The 13,730-nt window shown below is 43.5% G+C and overlaps 1 protein-coding gene across 1 annotated transcript in view; it reads right to left on the bottom strand.

The window, feature by feature from the left end:
• The window catches only part of DNAJC5B (DnaJ heat shock protein family (Hsp40) member C5 beta), a 129,491-nt gene extending 118,490 nt beyond the window's left edge, over positions 1-11,001 (bottom strand). The window contains exon 1 of the mRNA XM_033202510.1: positions 10,640-11,001. The gene's annotated coding sequence lies outside the window, so the exon portion shown is untranslated. The remainder of the gene's footprint in view (positions 1-10,639) is intronic.
• Positions 11,002-13,730: the final 2,729 nt, after the last annotated feature.

The following is a 13,730-nucleotide window of genomic DNA, read 5'->3' as shown; positions in this document are numbered from 1 at the left end:
ACTGAAAGGGTCATTTAGAAAGGCCATGTTCAGTTAAAGACATCTGTGGTTAACACCAAAAAAGAAAGAAGGAAAGCCCGTTGACCCTCAATCCACTCTATGAACAGTTTTACTTCTGTTTCTGAACAGTGAAGTGGAAACCATTTTCAAAGCAAAATGTCTCCGAACAAAAGAAGTTATAATGCAAAAACAGCTGCCAAGGTCAGGCTGAGCTCTCCCTTTGGATAGGCAAATGATGTTTGATCCTATATACCTTTGACTAATGTGGCTTAATAATCAACACTTTTCTAACAGTTCTTATAAAAATGTCATTCCCTAAAAGATTTCAGTTCTGACATTTATGAGGAACATCAGTTTCTAAAAGGAAATACAGTCACATTTGCTTTACAACACTTGTCACATGTTTAACCAGGGTAGATTTACAAGCTCGGTGTCTTAGGCACATGCTTTTAAAAGTCAAAGTTCAATCTTAAATCTATCCCAATGTGGATAAGAAAAGTGATCATATTTATAACCAACCACTGAAAAGCCAAGAGCAGACAGGAGGCATGGGAAGAAGGAGAAAACTAGTGAGGGTATGTGAAGTTGGGGGAGGGCACAAAATGAGAGTCAAGTCCTCATTCCTTCCCACAGCTCCCAAGATTCCTTCCATCAAAAACACACAAGCCCAGTGCCAAGCACAAGTGTGGGTGTGCATGTGGGCATGTAAGTTATGGCGGTGTGTCCAGAATATAGGAGACTTTCCCTTTAGGATCTCGCAGTTTCATGAGGGAGACTGATGTAGATCACTAGTTGTGGTGAAAAGCTGGCCTTGACAGATGTGTAAACAGCTTTCTGATACGTAGCAGAAGAGCAGGGGCAGAAAGTTTCCTTTCCCCTGGATGGAGCAGGGATGTTCTGATGGAGATGGTGAGACTTGAGCAGGGTCTCTAGTGATTAGTAGGATCAGGAAAGGTAGGAGATGAAAGAAAAGGAGTCAGCCAGACATGGTGACATAGGCTGTTCCCAGAGAACAGCAAATGAATTGCACTCTTAGGACACAATTTGCATAGGGAGTGTATTAGTCCATTTTCACACTGCTGAAAAAGATACCTGAGACTGGGCAATTTACAAAGGAAAGAGGTTTAATTGGACTTACAGTTCCACATGGCTGGAGAAGCCTCACAATCATGATGGAAAGCAAAGAGGAGCAAGTCACATTGTACGTGGATGGCAGCAGGCAAAGAGAGAATGAGGAAGTTGCAAAAGCAGAAACCCCTGATAAAACCATGAGATCTCGTGAGACTTATTCACTACCATGAGAACAGTATGGGGAAAACCGCCTCCATGATTCAATTATCTCCCACCAGGACCCTCCCACAACATGTGGGAATTTTGGGAGTACAATTCAAGATGAGATTTGGGTGGGGACACAGAGCTAAACCATATCATTCCACCCTGGTTCCTGCCAAATCTCATGTCCTCACATTTCAAAACCAATCATGCCTTCCCAACAGTCCCCCAAAGTCTTAACTCATTTTGGCGTTAACTCAAAAGTCCACAGTCCAAAGTCTCATCTGAGAAAGGCAAGTTCCTTCCGCCCATGAGCCTGTAAAATCAAAAGGAAGCTAGTTATTTCCTAGATACAAAGGGGATACAGACATTGGGTAAATAGAGCCATTCCAAATGGGAGAAATTGGCCAAAACAAAAGGGCCACAGGCCCCATGCAAATCTGAAATCCAGAGAGGCAGTCAAACTTTAGAGCTCCAAAGTTAACTCCTTTGACTCCATGTCACACATCCAGGTCACACTGATGAAAAGGTAGGTTCCCGTAGTCTTGGGCAGCTCTACCCCTGTAGCTTTGCAGGGTGCAGCCTCCCTCCCACTCACTCTCATGGACTGGTGTTGAAAGTCTGCGGCTTTTCCAAGTGCATGGTGCAAGCTGCCAGTGGATCTACCATTCACAGTCTGGGGGATGGGGGCCCTTTTCTCACAGCTCCACTAGGCAGTGCCCCAGTAGGGACTCTGTGTGGGGGCTCTGACCCCACATTTCCCTTCTGCACTGCCCTAGCAGAGGTTCTCCATGAGAGCCCCACCCCTGCAGCAAACTTCTGCCTGGGTATCCAGGCATTTCCATACATCTTCTGAAATCTAGGCAGAGGTTCCAAAACCTCAATTTTTTACTTCTGTGTACCCACAGGCTCAACACCACATGGAAGCTGTCAAGGCTTGGGACTTGCATCATCTGAAGTCATGGCCTGAGCTCTATGTTGGCCCCTTTCAGCCATGGTTGGAGCAGCTGGAACACAGGGCATCAAGTCCCTTGGCTGCACACAGCTCGGGGATGCCGGACCTCACCCATGAAACCACTTTTTCTTCCTGTGCCTCCAGACCTGTGATGGGAGGAGCTGCCGTGAAGACCTCTGACATGCCCTAGAAATATTTTCCCCATTGTCTTAGGTATTAACATTCTGTGCCTCGTGACTTATGTAAATTTCTGCCTCATTGTCAGGCTGCAAATTTTCTAAACTTTTATGCTCTGTTTCCCTTTTAATACTGAATGTTTTTAACAGCACCCAAGTCACATCTTGAATGCTTTGCTATTTAGAAATTTCTTCTGCCAGATATCCTAAATCATCTCTCTCAAGTTCAAAGTTCTACAAATCTCTAGGGCAGGGGCAAAATGCCACCAGTCTCTTTGCTAAAACATATCAAGAGTCACATTTGCTCTAGTTCCCAGTAAGTTCCTCATCTCCATCTGAGACCAACTCAGCCTGGATTTCATTGTCCATATCATTATCAGCATTTTCGTCAAAGCCATTCAACAAGTCTCTAGGGAGTTCCAAACTTTCCCACATTTTCTTGTCTTCTTCTGAGCCCTCCAAACTGTTCCAACCTCTGCCCCTTACCCAGTTCCAAAGTCGCTTCCAGATTTTGGGGTATCTCTTCAGCAACAACCCACTTCACTGGTACAAATTTACTGTATTAGTCCATTTTCATGCTGCTGATAAAGACATACCTGAGATTGGGCAATTTACAAAAGAAGGGGTTTAACTGGACTTACAGTTCCACGTGGCTCAGGAAGCCTCACAATCATGGCGGAAGGCAAAGAGGAGCAAGTCAAATCTTATGTGGATAACAGCAGGCAAAGAGAGAATGAGGAAGATGCAAAAGCGGAAACCCTGATAAAACCATCAGATCTCATGAGACTTAGTCACTGCGATGAGAACAGTATGGGGGAAACCATCCCCATGATTTAATTATCTCCCACCAGGTCTCTCCCACAACATGTGGGAATTATGGGAGTACAATTCAAGATAAGATTTGGGTGGGGATACAGCCAAACCATATCAGAGAGTGTTTGTCTCAGCCTGCGATATAATTTGTATATTTGCCCCCACCCAAATCTCATGTTGAATGGTAAACCCTAATGTTGGAGGTGGGTCCTGGTGGGAGGTGATTGAATCACAGGGGTAGATTTCTCATGAATGGATTAGCACCATCCCCTTGGTGCTATTCTTGTGATAGTGAGTGAGTTGTCACGAGATCTTGTCATTTAGAACTGTGTGGGACCACCCTGCCAACTCTCTCTCTTGTTCCTGCTTTCACCATGTGAAATGCATGCTCCTACTTTACTTACTGCTGTGACTATAAGCTTCCTTTTTTTTTTTTTTTTTGTTTTGTTTTTTTTTTTTGAGGTGGAGTCTCGCTCTGTCGCCCGGACTGGAGTGCAGTGGCCAGATCTCAGCTCACTGCAAGCTCCGCCTCCTGGGTTTACGCCATTCTCCTGCCTCAGCCTCCCGAGTAGCTGGGACTACAGGCGCCTGCCACCTCGCCCAGCTAGTTTTTGTATTTTTTTTTTTAGTAGAGACGGGGTTTCACTGTGTTAGCCAGGATGGTCTCGATCTCGATCTCCTGACCTCGTGATCCGCCCGCCTCGGCCTCCCAAAGTGCTGGGATTACAGGCTTGAGCCACCGCACCCAGCCGACTATAAGCTTCCTAAGGCCTCAGCACAAGCTGAACAGATATCAGCACCATGCTTCTCATGAGGCCTGTAGAACTGTGAGGCAATTAAATCTCTTTTCTTTATAAATTACCCAGTCTCAGGTATTGCTTTATAGCCATGCAAGAATGGCCTAATATAGTATATTTATGCTGCTATAACAAAATGCCCGAGATGGGGTAATTTATAAAGAACATAAATTTATTTTCTCACAATTCTGGAGACTAGGAAGTCCAAAATCAAGGTGCTGCTGGTTCAGTTGTCTGGTGAGGGCTGCTCTCTGCTTCCAGGATGGTGCATTGTTGTTGCATCCCCAGAAGGGAGAAACACTGTGTTCTCACATGGCAGAAGGTGGAAGGGCAAGAGAAGCAAACACTGTGTGAAACCTCTTTTTTTAAATTAATTAATTAATAATTATTATTATTTTTGAGATGGAGTCTCACTCTGTCTCCCAGGCTGGAGTACAGTGGTGTGATCTCAGCTCACTGCAACCTCCACCTCCTGGGTTCAAGTGAGATTCTCTGGCCTTAGCCTCCTGAGTAGCTGGGACAACAGGCATGTGCCACCACACCTGGCTAATTTTTGTATTTTTAGTAGAGACAGAGTTTTGCCATGTTAGCCAGGTGGTCTCAAACTCCTGACCTCAAGTGATCCACCTGCCTCGGCTTCCCAAAGTGCTGGGATTATAGGCGTGAGCCACCACGCCTGGCCGGAAGCCTCTTCCATAAGGGCCTTAGTCCCATTCATGACAGGAAGAGCTCTCATGACCCAATCACCTCTTAAAGGCCCTACCTCTTGACACTATCACATTGCCCTTAAGTTTCAACTCCTGAATTTTGGAAGAGACATATCCAAACCACAGCATTCCACTCTGGCTCCCCTAAATTCATGTCCCTCTCACGTGCAAAATACATTCATTCCATTCCTCAAAGTCTTAACTCATTCCAGCATCAACTCAAACGTTTAAAGTCTAGAGTCTCATCTAAATCAGATATAGATAATACTCAAGGCACAATTCACCCTGAGACAAAGTTCCTTCCAGCTGTGAGCCTGCAAAACCAAACAGGTTATGTGCTTCCAAAATACAATTTGGATATTTCTATTCCAAAAAGGAGAAATTGGAAAGAATAAGGGGTAACAGATTCCAAGTAAGACCAAAACCCAACAAGGCAAACAACATTAAATCTTGAGGCTACAGAATAATCTTCTTAGACACCATTTCCTGGATTCTGGACACACTGGGACAGGGGTTAAACCTCCAAGTCTCTTGGCAGCCTTGTCTCCATGGCTTTGCTGGACACTACACACACTAAAGCGCTCACAGGTTAGAGTCAGATGCCTGTGGCTCTCTTAGGCGGGTGTTGCCCACTGGTGGCTCCACAGGTCTGGAGTCTTGGGGGCAGCCCTGTTCCCATGGCTCCACTGAGCCCTGCCCTAGAGGTAGCTTTCTACAGTGGCCCTCCCCTCTTAAATCCAATAAGCATCTCTCTAGTGGGGGCTCTCTTTGGCACCCCTGCTCCTGTGACAGTTCTCTGTCTAGGCTCCGCAGGTCTCTAAGGCATCCTTTGAAATCTAACTGGAGGCAGCCATACCTTTACAGCACTTGCATTCTGCTAGCCTGCAGAATTAACACCACATGGATGCCACTAAGGTTTATGACCTGTACCTTACAGAGAGGTATTCCAACCCACATGTGCCTGGTTAAACCACAACTGGGGCAGATGAGAAGGACTGCACAAGAATGCTGGGAGCAGAGACTTTTAAGATGGCCTAAGTGAACTCCTGTATTCCATGGGAATCCTGGGTTCTTTCCTGGAAACCATTCTGCCCTCAAGGCCCTGTCACTCTGGCTTGTAATGGGCTTGGTAGCCTCAAAGATCTCCAGAATGCCTTCAGGGTCATTCTCCCATTCATATTCTTGATGAATAGCACCTGGCTTCCTCCTGTCTATACTAATCTCCTCATCAAATGGTTGCTTGGCCACACCCTTGGTGTTCTCTCCTGAACACACTTATTTTCATTCTTTACATGGCAGGCTGAACATTTTTCAAATCTTTAACTTCTACTTCCCTTTTAATGATAAATTCTGTCTTTAAATCATTTCTCTCTTCTCACATTTTCTCATCTTCTCACATTTTTATAAGCAGTTAAAAGAAGCCATGCACCGCCCTGAATATTTTGCTGCCTAGAAATTTCTTCTGCCACATATCCTAGTTTATCACTCTTAAATTCTGACTTCCACAAAGGGTAGGACATGGATGTAATTCGGTTCTTGGCCATGTGGTAACAAGGATGGCCATTCCCCCAGTTTCCAATACCTTGTTTTAATTTCTAAGAACTCATCAAAATAGCCTTTTCTGTCCATATTTCCACCAGCATTCTGATCAGAACCACTTAAATAATCGCTAAGAAGATCAAGGATCTTTTTTCTTCTGAGTGTTCACCGGAATCACCCTTAGTGCTCTGTTCATGGCAATACAGCCTTTTTTTTTTTTTTTAGTATTTACTTTAAGACTGTTCCAGTCTCCACCCATAACCCAGTTTCAAAGCCACTTCCATATTTCCAGGTATTTATTATAGCACTCACCCCACTTCTCACTACCAATTTCTGCCTCAGTCTGTGCTGCGATAACCTAATATCTAAGACTGGGCAATTTATAAAGAACAGAAATTTATTTTTCACAGGTCTAGAGGCTGAGGAGGCCAAGATTGGAGCACCAGAAGATTCATGTCTCGTGAGGCCTTGCTCTCAGCTGCAATGTGATGACTTCTTGCTGCACCCTCACATGGTGGTAGAGCAATGGAGCTCCCTTCAACCTCTTATATAAGGTCACTGATTCCATCCATGAGAGCTCTGCCCTCATAACTGAATCACCTCCTAAAGACCCGCCACTTAATGCTGTTGCACTGGAGATTAAGTTTCAACATGAATTTTGGAGAAGGCACAAACATTCAAATCATAGCCTTTCACCCCTTGCTCACTAAAATTCAAGTCCTTCTCCCATATGAAATGCATTCATTCCATCCCAATAGCCCCCAAGTCTTAACTTGTTCCAGTATCAACTTAAAAGTCTAAAGAGTCTCCTCTAAATCAGATATGGGTGACACTGGAGGTATGATTCATCCTGAGTCAAATTCCCCCTCCTGCTGTGAGTCTGTGAAGTCAAAAAAATTTGCTTGCAAAACACAATGCTTAGACAGGCATAGAACAGACATTCCCATTCCAAAGGGAGAAATAGAAAACAAGAAAAAGTAACAGATGCCAACCAAACCCAAAATCCATCAGGACAAACATTAAATCTTAAGCGTCCAGAATAATCTTTAACTACACGCCCCACCTTCTGGACACACTGGGGGTACAGTTGGACCCCCAAAGTTCTGGTAAGCCCTGCCGTTATGGCTTTGTTTGGTGCCACCCCTGCAGTAGTTCCCACACACTGGAGTCATGTACCTGTGGCTTTTCCAGGCTGACCTGCATGATGGTAACACTAGAGTTCTGGGGTCTCAGGGGTGCCCCACTCCTACAACTCCGCTAGAGATTGCTGGTGGGAGCTCTCTGCAGTGGCTGCACACTTGCAGCAATTCTCTGCTTAGGCCCCAAGTATCTCCAGAACATCCTTTGAAATCTAGATGGAGGTAGCCATGCCCCCAAGCTCTTGCACTCTTTGTGCCTGTAAGAGTTAGCACCACGTGGATGCTGCCAGGGTTTACCACTTGTGCCCTCTAGAGGTGTGGCCATAGCTGACCACCCTGCACATGGGCCTACTGGAGCTGCATGTGGGGCACCAGAGGAGCTCTACACTGGAACGTGCGGGACAAGAACTTAAGGTGGCCCTAGGCAGGAGTCTCGAGGTCACATGGGCACTTCCATCTGGGCTCTTCCATTGGAACCCATTCTGCCCTCAAGGGTCTGGCACTCTGGGCCTGTGATGGGAGTGGCAGCCCCAAAGATCTCCAAAATGCCTTCAGCATCATTCTTCCATTGTCTTGATGAATAGCACATGGCTTCCTTCATTCATGCTAATCTCCTCATCAAATGATCTTTTGGCCACACCCTTGGTTTTCTCTGCCAGGCATACTTTCTTATTCTTTACTACCTGGCCAGGATGAGAGTTTTCCAAATCGTTATGTTCTGTCTTCTTTGTGGTTAAAATTCTGTCTTTAATTTGCTTCTCTCTTCTCACATTTTACTATAAGCAGTTAAGAGAAGCCAAGCTGCATCCTCAACACTTTGCTTAGAGATTTCTTCCACCAAATATCCTAACTCATCACTCTTAAGTTCTGCTTACCACAAAACACTAGGACACAAATACAATTCAGCCAAGTCGTTTTTTGCTTTATAACAAGGATGGCTTTTACTCCATCTCCAGTGTCATGTTTCTCATTTCCATCTAAGACTTCATCACAATGGTCCTTACTGTTCATATTTCTACCAATATTCTGTTAATTATTTCTTAATCACTAAGAAGACTGAAGAATTCTCTATTGCCCACCTCTTCTTCTGAGCCCTCACCAAAATCACCCTTAATATCCTGTTCATGACCATATAGTTTTTTTTCTAGTGTTCACTTCCGAACTTTTCCAGCCTCTACCTGTTACCCAGTTCCAAAGCTACTTCCACATTTTCAGGTATTTATTGCAACATCCCATTTCTCACTACCAAATTCTGTTTTGGCCCTTTGGGCTGCTATGACAAAATGCCTAAGACTGGGTAACTTATAAAGAACAGAAATTTATTTTTCACAGTTCTGGAGGCTGGGGAAGCCAAGATCAAGGTGCCAGCAGATTCAGTGACTGGTAAGGGCTAGTCCTCTGCTCCATAGATGGTGCCTTGTTGTTGTGTCCTCATATGGTGGAAGGGGCAGGGAGCTCCCTTTAACCTCTTCTATAAGGTCACTGAATCCATCCATGAGGACTCTGTCCTCATGACTTGATCACCTCCAAAGGGCCACACTATTTAACACTGCTGTATTGGAGGTTAGGCTTCAACGTGAATTTTGGAAGGACATAAACCTTCAAACCATAGCAACTTCCAATCAATTTCCTTTTTTATCTAAGTTAGTTTATGATAGGGTTCTGTCACTTGCAATTGGAAGGATCCTGGTTGCCTGTGCTGGTTATCTTCATTTACTTGGCTGTTCCCTCCATCCACAGTCCTCATTTTGTTCTGCATCCCCGAAAGCTAACTGTGTGGATCACACCCATGGGTTCCCTTGCCCTCCTACTTCTAGCTGGGGTTCACCAGTGAGAGTCTTTAGCAGGAGATGAAGTAAGGGGAGAGTGAGGCTTAGGATTTATTGTCCTGACACTGCTCCATCCAGGCCCTGTGGATTTTGTGCAGGCTTCTGAGTGCACAGCTCCTGGCAGCAGCCTTGGAGACAGCAGCTGTCTCCCAGCCTTGATAACTTCTCCCTTCCTCTATCCCTTCCCACCAAGATGTGGAAATGGCTCCCTGCTGTGACTAGCCTAAAGTAGGGAGCAGCCTTTTGTTGCTCTTTTTAAATCCTGCCAACACATTTGCAAATAGTACTTTTACTAAAATCACCTTAATTACTCACCTTAATTACTCAGCTAGAGAGTGTCACCTCCTTTCTCCCAGGATCCTGACTGCTACAAGCCCTCAGCTGACTGGTGGGTCGGGGGTTGTAGGGATGAATCTTTCCTAGACTAGGACTCTTGGGATCTAAATTATAAACAAACTGCTAAACGTTCTGGATTATTCTGTTTTGAAACAATACCATCATCAACTATTAGCCTATAGGTGACATGTTTAGCCCAGGATCTGCAAATCCGTAGCTGAGGTACCAGCATTTCCCATTCCCATGTATTTGTATGAATTCATTAATGAAATTACAAGTCTGTCTGCTGGGTCTTCAGCAGTCACCATCAGTTCACTGCTTGCCCTTCAAGTATTAACCCCAAAGTCCTGCACTTTTGTCCTGATATCTACCATGCCCAAGACATGTCCTTGAAATACGGGGATGGCCAAGAATCCCAATGCTCCACTGGAGCCTCACTTCCAGCTGAGAATTCTAGAGCTAAGTCAGGGATCACTTGCCCTGGAAATGCCCAATCCTAACTTTTCTTGGGGCAATCTTTGGAGGCAGACTCCTTGCTCAGGCCCTTCATCACTGCCTGATTGCCTTGGTCACTCTGGCAATTTGTGCCATCTTAAACAGCCTTCCCAGGACTCAGATTATGTGGGTAAGGCACTAGGACCCTTAATGAACATTGATGATGAACTTTGCAGATGTCTAGCTAGCCACAAAATTTCATAGTCAGCAACCATAGACTTCTGTACAGCTTTGAAGAAATCGTTATTTATTTATTTATTTTATTTTATTTTTGAGATGGAGTCTAGCTCTGTTGCCAAGGCTGGAGTGCAGTGGTGTGATCTCAGCTCACTGCAACCTCCACCTCCCAGGTTCAAGTGATTCTCCTGCCTCAGCCTCCCGAGTAGCTGGGATTACAGGCATGTGCCACTGTGCCCAGCTAATTTTTGTATTTTTTAGTAGAGATGGGGTTTGGCCATGTTGGCCAGGCTGGTCTTGAACTCCTGACCTCAGGTGATCTGCCCACCTCAGCCTCCCAAAGTGCTGGGATTACAGGCGTGAGCCACCACGCCTAGCCATATTCTCTTTAAAACCACACTTACCCAAACACAGTGCACTTCCATAGGTGTATTAGTTTCCTAGGACTGCCATAACCAGGTACCACAGACCAGGTGGCTTAAGAAAATAGAGTTGTATTGTCTCACAGTTCTGCAGGCTACAGGTTGAAATCAAGGCATCAGCAGAGCCATGCTCCCTCTGACACCTCTGAGGAGGATTATTCTTGCCTCTTTTCAGCTTCTGGTGGTCTCAGGCATTTCTTGGCTTGTGACAGTGCAACTCCAACCTCTGCTTCCATCTTCATATGGCTGTCTTCTTCTGTGTATCTCTGTCTTTTCACATGGCATTCTTTGTTATAATGACAAAAATTGTATTGGATTCAGGGCCCACACTACTCCAGCAGGACCTCAGCTTAACTCATCACGTCTACAATTACCCTATTTCCAAATAAGGTCACATTCTGAGGTACTGAGTGTGAGAACGTTGACATACCTTTTTTGAGCTATATAGTTCAACCCACAACAATAGGGGAATGCAAGCTTGGCCACAATTCTGCAAAATATTAACCAAAAATCCAAAACTTTTTCTCTGATTCAAAAAGGCAACAGTGGCAAGCAAACAAAAGTTATGTTAGTATAAGAATAATCTTGAATCTGTTCTCATTTATTTCTAAAATATATCCTGGGTCTTACTAACTCGCAACTGACAAACACAATGGTTTGTGATAGAAAAAGGCACTACCCAGAGACTTGTTTTCAAGGCTGAATTTCCCCCTTACCAATAGTTGATATTTGAGGAAGATACTTGGTTCTTCAGTTTCTGTTTTCTCATATTTAAAAAGAAGGATTAATACCTAGTTCATTTATGTTACAGACCATTTGAGATGATAAATAAGATTAAAAAAATAAAAGCACTAGGTAAGCTGTAGCATAACACAGAGGCAAGTGGTTATCATCATTAACATTAACTGTTTATTGACTATAGTCAAGTCATTAAAGATATTACTAAGTTAATACACACAAATTCTGGTTTATAACTCTGGAAAGTATATGTGACCTAAATGGTATGCTCTAGGTTAGAAAGATAAATAGCATGATACAGATTTTTCTTTTTTATAAAAAAAGGCTAGGGTTAATTTATTGTCATCAAAGAACAAATGCTTGAATAGCAAAGTAATATATTAAGTTAAAACAATATTAAGTCCTTAAGTAACTTTTTTTCTTACCTTTGAGGAATTATTTCTCAGTGTAAACAATAAAGTTAACGAAAGAGACAAAAATCAGTCTCCAGGGGAAAAAGGCAAACAGGGTTTTAAAATATATTAATAATCATAAAAATTAAGCAAAGTCAGAATGGGATATTTGTTAATTATGATTTTTATTTTTTATTATTTATTTATTTGATGGAGTGTTGCTGTGTTGCTAGACTGGAGTGCAGTGGCGCAATCTCAGCTCACTGCAACCTCCGCCTCCCGAGTTCAAACTATTCCCCTGCCTCAGCCTCCCGAGTAGCTGGGACTATAGGCACACGCCTCCACACCCAGCTAATTGTTTTGTTTTGTTTTGTATTTTAGTAGAGAGGAGGTTTCACCCTGTTGGCTAGGGTGGTCTCAATCTCCTGACCTTGCATCGGCCCACCTCAGCCTCCCCAAGTGCTGGGATTACAGGTGTGAGCCACCAAACCTGGGCTGTTAATTCTGATTTTTTAAATACTGTCCAATCATGGTATACTTATTTCCATACTTGTATCAAGGTTCTGAATTCAGTAAATACCACTTGAAACATTGGCTTTTTCTTTCAAAATTGATTTATGCTTTAGAAAGAACACACCAAGGGAAAGCTACAAACAGGCCATGCAGCTACTTACAATTTAACGAACTGGAGATTTTGGTAACTTGCCTAGATATTTAAATTGCTTTTAAATTTTAAAAATACTTTTTATAGGCCAGGCATGGTGGCTCACACCTGTAATCCCAGCACTTTGAAAGGCTGAAGTGGGCGGATCACCTGAGGTCAGAAGTTTGAGACCAGCCTGGCCGACATGGCAAAACCCCATTTCTACTAAAAACACAAAAATTAGCTGGGCGTGGTGGCGATCACCTGTAATCCCAGCTACTCGGGATGCTGAGGCAGGAGAATCGCTTGAACCTGGGAGGCAGAAGTTGCAGTAGCTGAGATCACGCCATTGCACTCCAGTCTTGGCAACAGAGCGAGACTCCATCTGAAAGAAAAAAAAAAATTTATATATGTGTATATATATATATATACACACACGTGTACATATATATATATACACACACGTGTACATATATATACACACACACATATTGTATAAGGATTTTTAAAGATTAATTTTTCTTCTTTTACATAAAGATATAGATTTAGTAAAGAAAATATAATTAACAATCTTTACTAAACAAAAATTAGTATTGTACTTAAAAGACAGCATGAAGGATTTAGATTTTTCAATTACGAATCCAAAGCTTATAAAAAGTATGAGTCGCTTGAATGTATTCTGATGGCCAGTCCTGTGGGTCAATGGGCTGAGCAACCAGTCAGGGCCTGAAAGGGGTCTTGTCCAAAAAGCCTGCACAAAACTACCTAGATTTACTCTTCTTCCGGATTAAGTTACCATGTGTCAGATGGTCCCTGTTAATACACAATAGACACCAGGAGAGTCACACCTTGTCTTTAATTCTGTAAGGTAGTATTCATTCTTGACACTTCTAGCAAATCTCCATGTCCTGTGGATTCTAACTTCTAGATAAATTCAGAACATACCCATTTGTTCCCATCTCCACTGTCTCTAACATTGTGGCCTCTCACTGGACCACTGTATTATCCTAGCAGGTCATGTCTCCACTCTTACCCTGGCCATACATTCTCCATCATGAGCCAGAATGTCTAAGGTGTATGTCATTCTCTCTAAGATACATTTTTTCCAGTGAATGTCAAGCTTATAATTCAATCCAAACTCAGAAGCAAGGCCTTTCATAATCTGGTCCTGGCTGCCTCTCCAGCTGTCTCTTGGCATTTGGCCTCCCTCCTCCTCACCTACCTATTACCTTAGCCATACAAGAAATAACAAACCATCACTAATAATAATGGCCTCTAGAGAGGCAGTAAAATCGCTGTC

This window comes from Trachypithecus francoisi, unplaced genomic scaffold, assembly GCF_009764315.1.
Source record: "Trachypithecus francoisi isolate TF-2019V2 unplaced genomic scaffold, Tfra_2.0 Lachesis_group7, whole genome shotgun sequence".
NCBI classification, from domain to species: domain Eukaryota; kingdom Metazoa; phylum Chordata; class Mammalia; order Primates; family Cercopithecidae; genus Trachypithecus; species Trachypithecus francoisi.
Note: the sequence above shows the minus strand (reverse complement) of the source record. Positions and strands in the feature narration are given on the sequence as shown.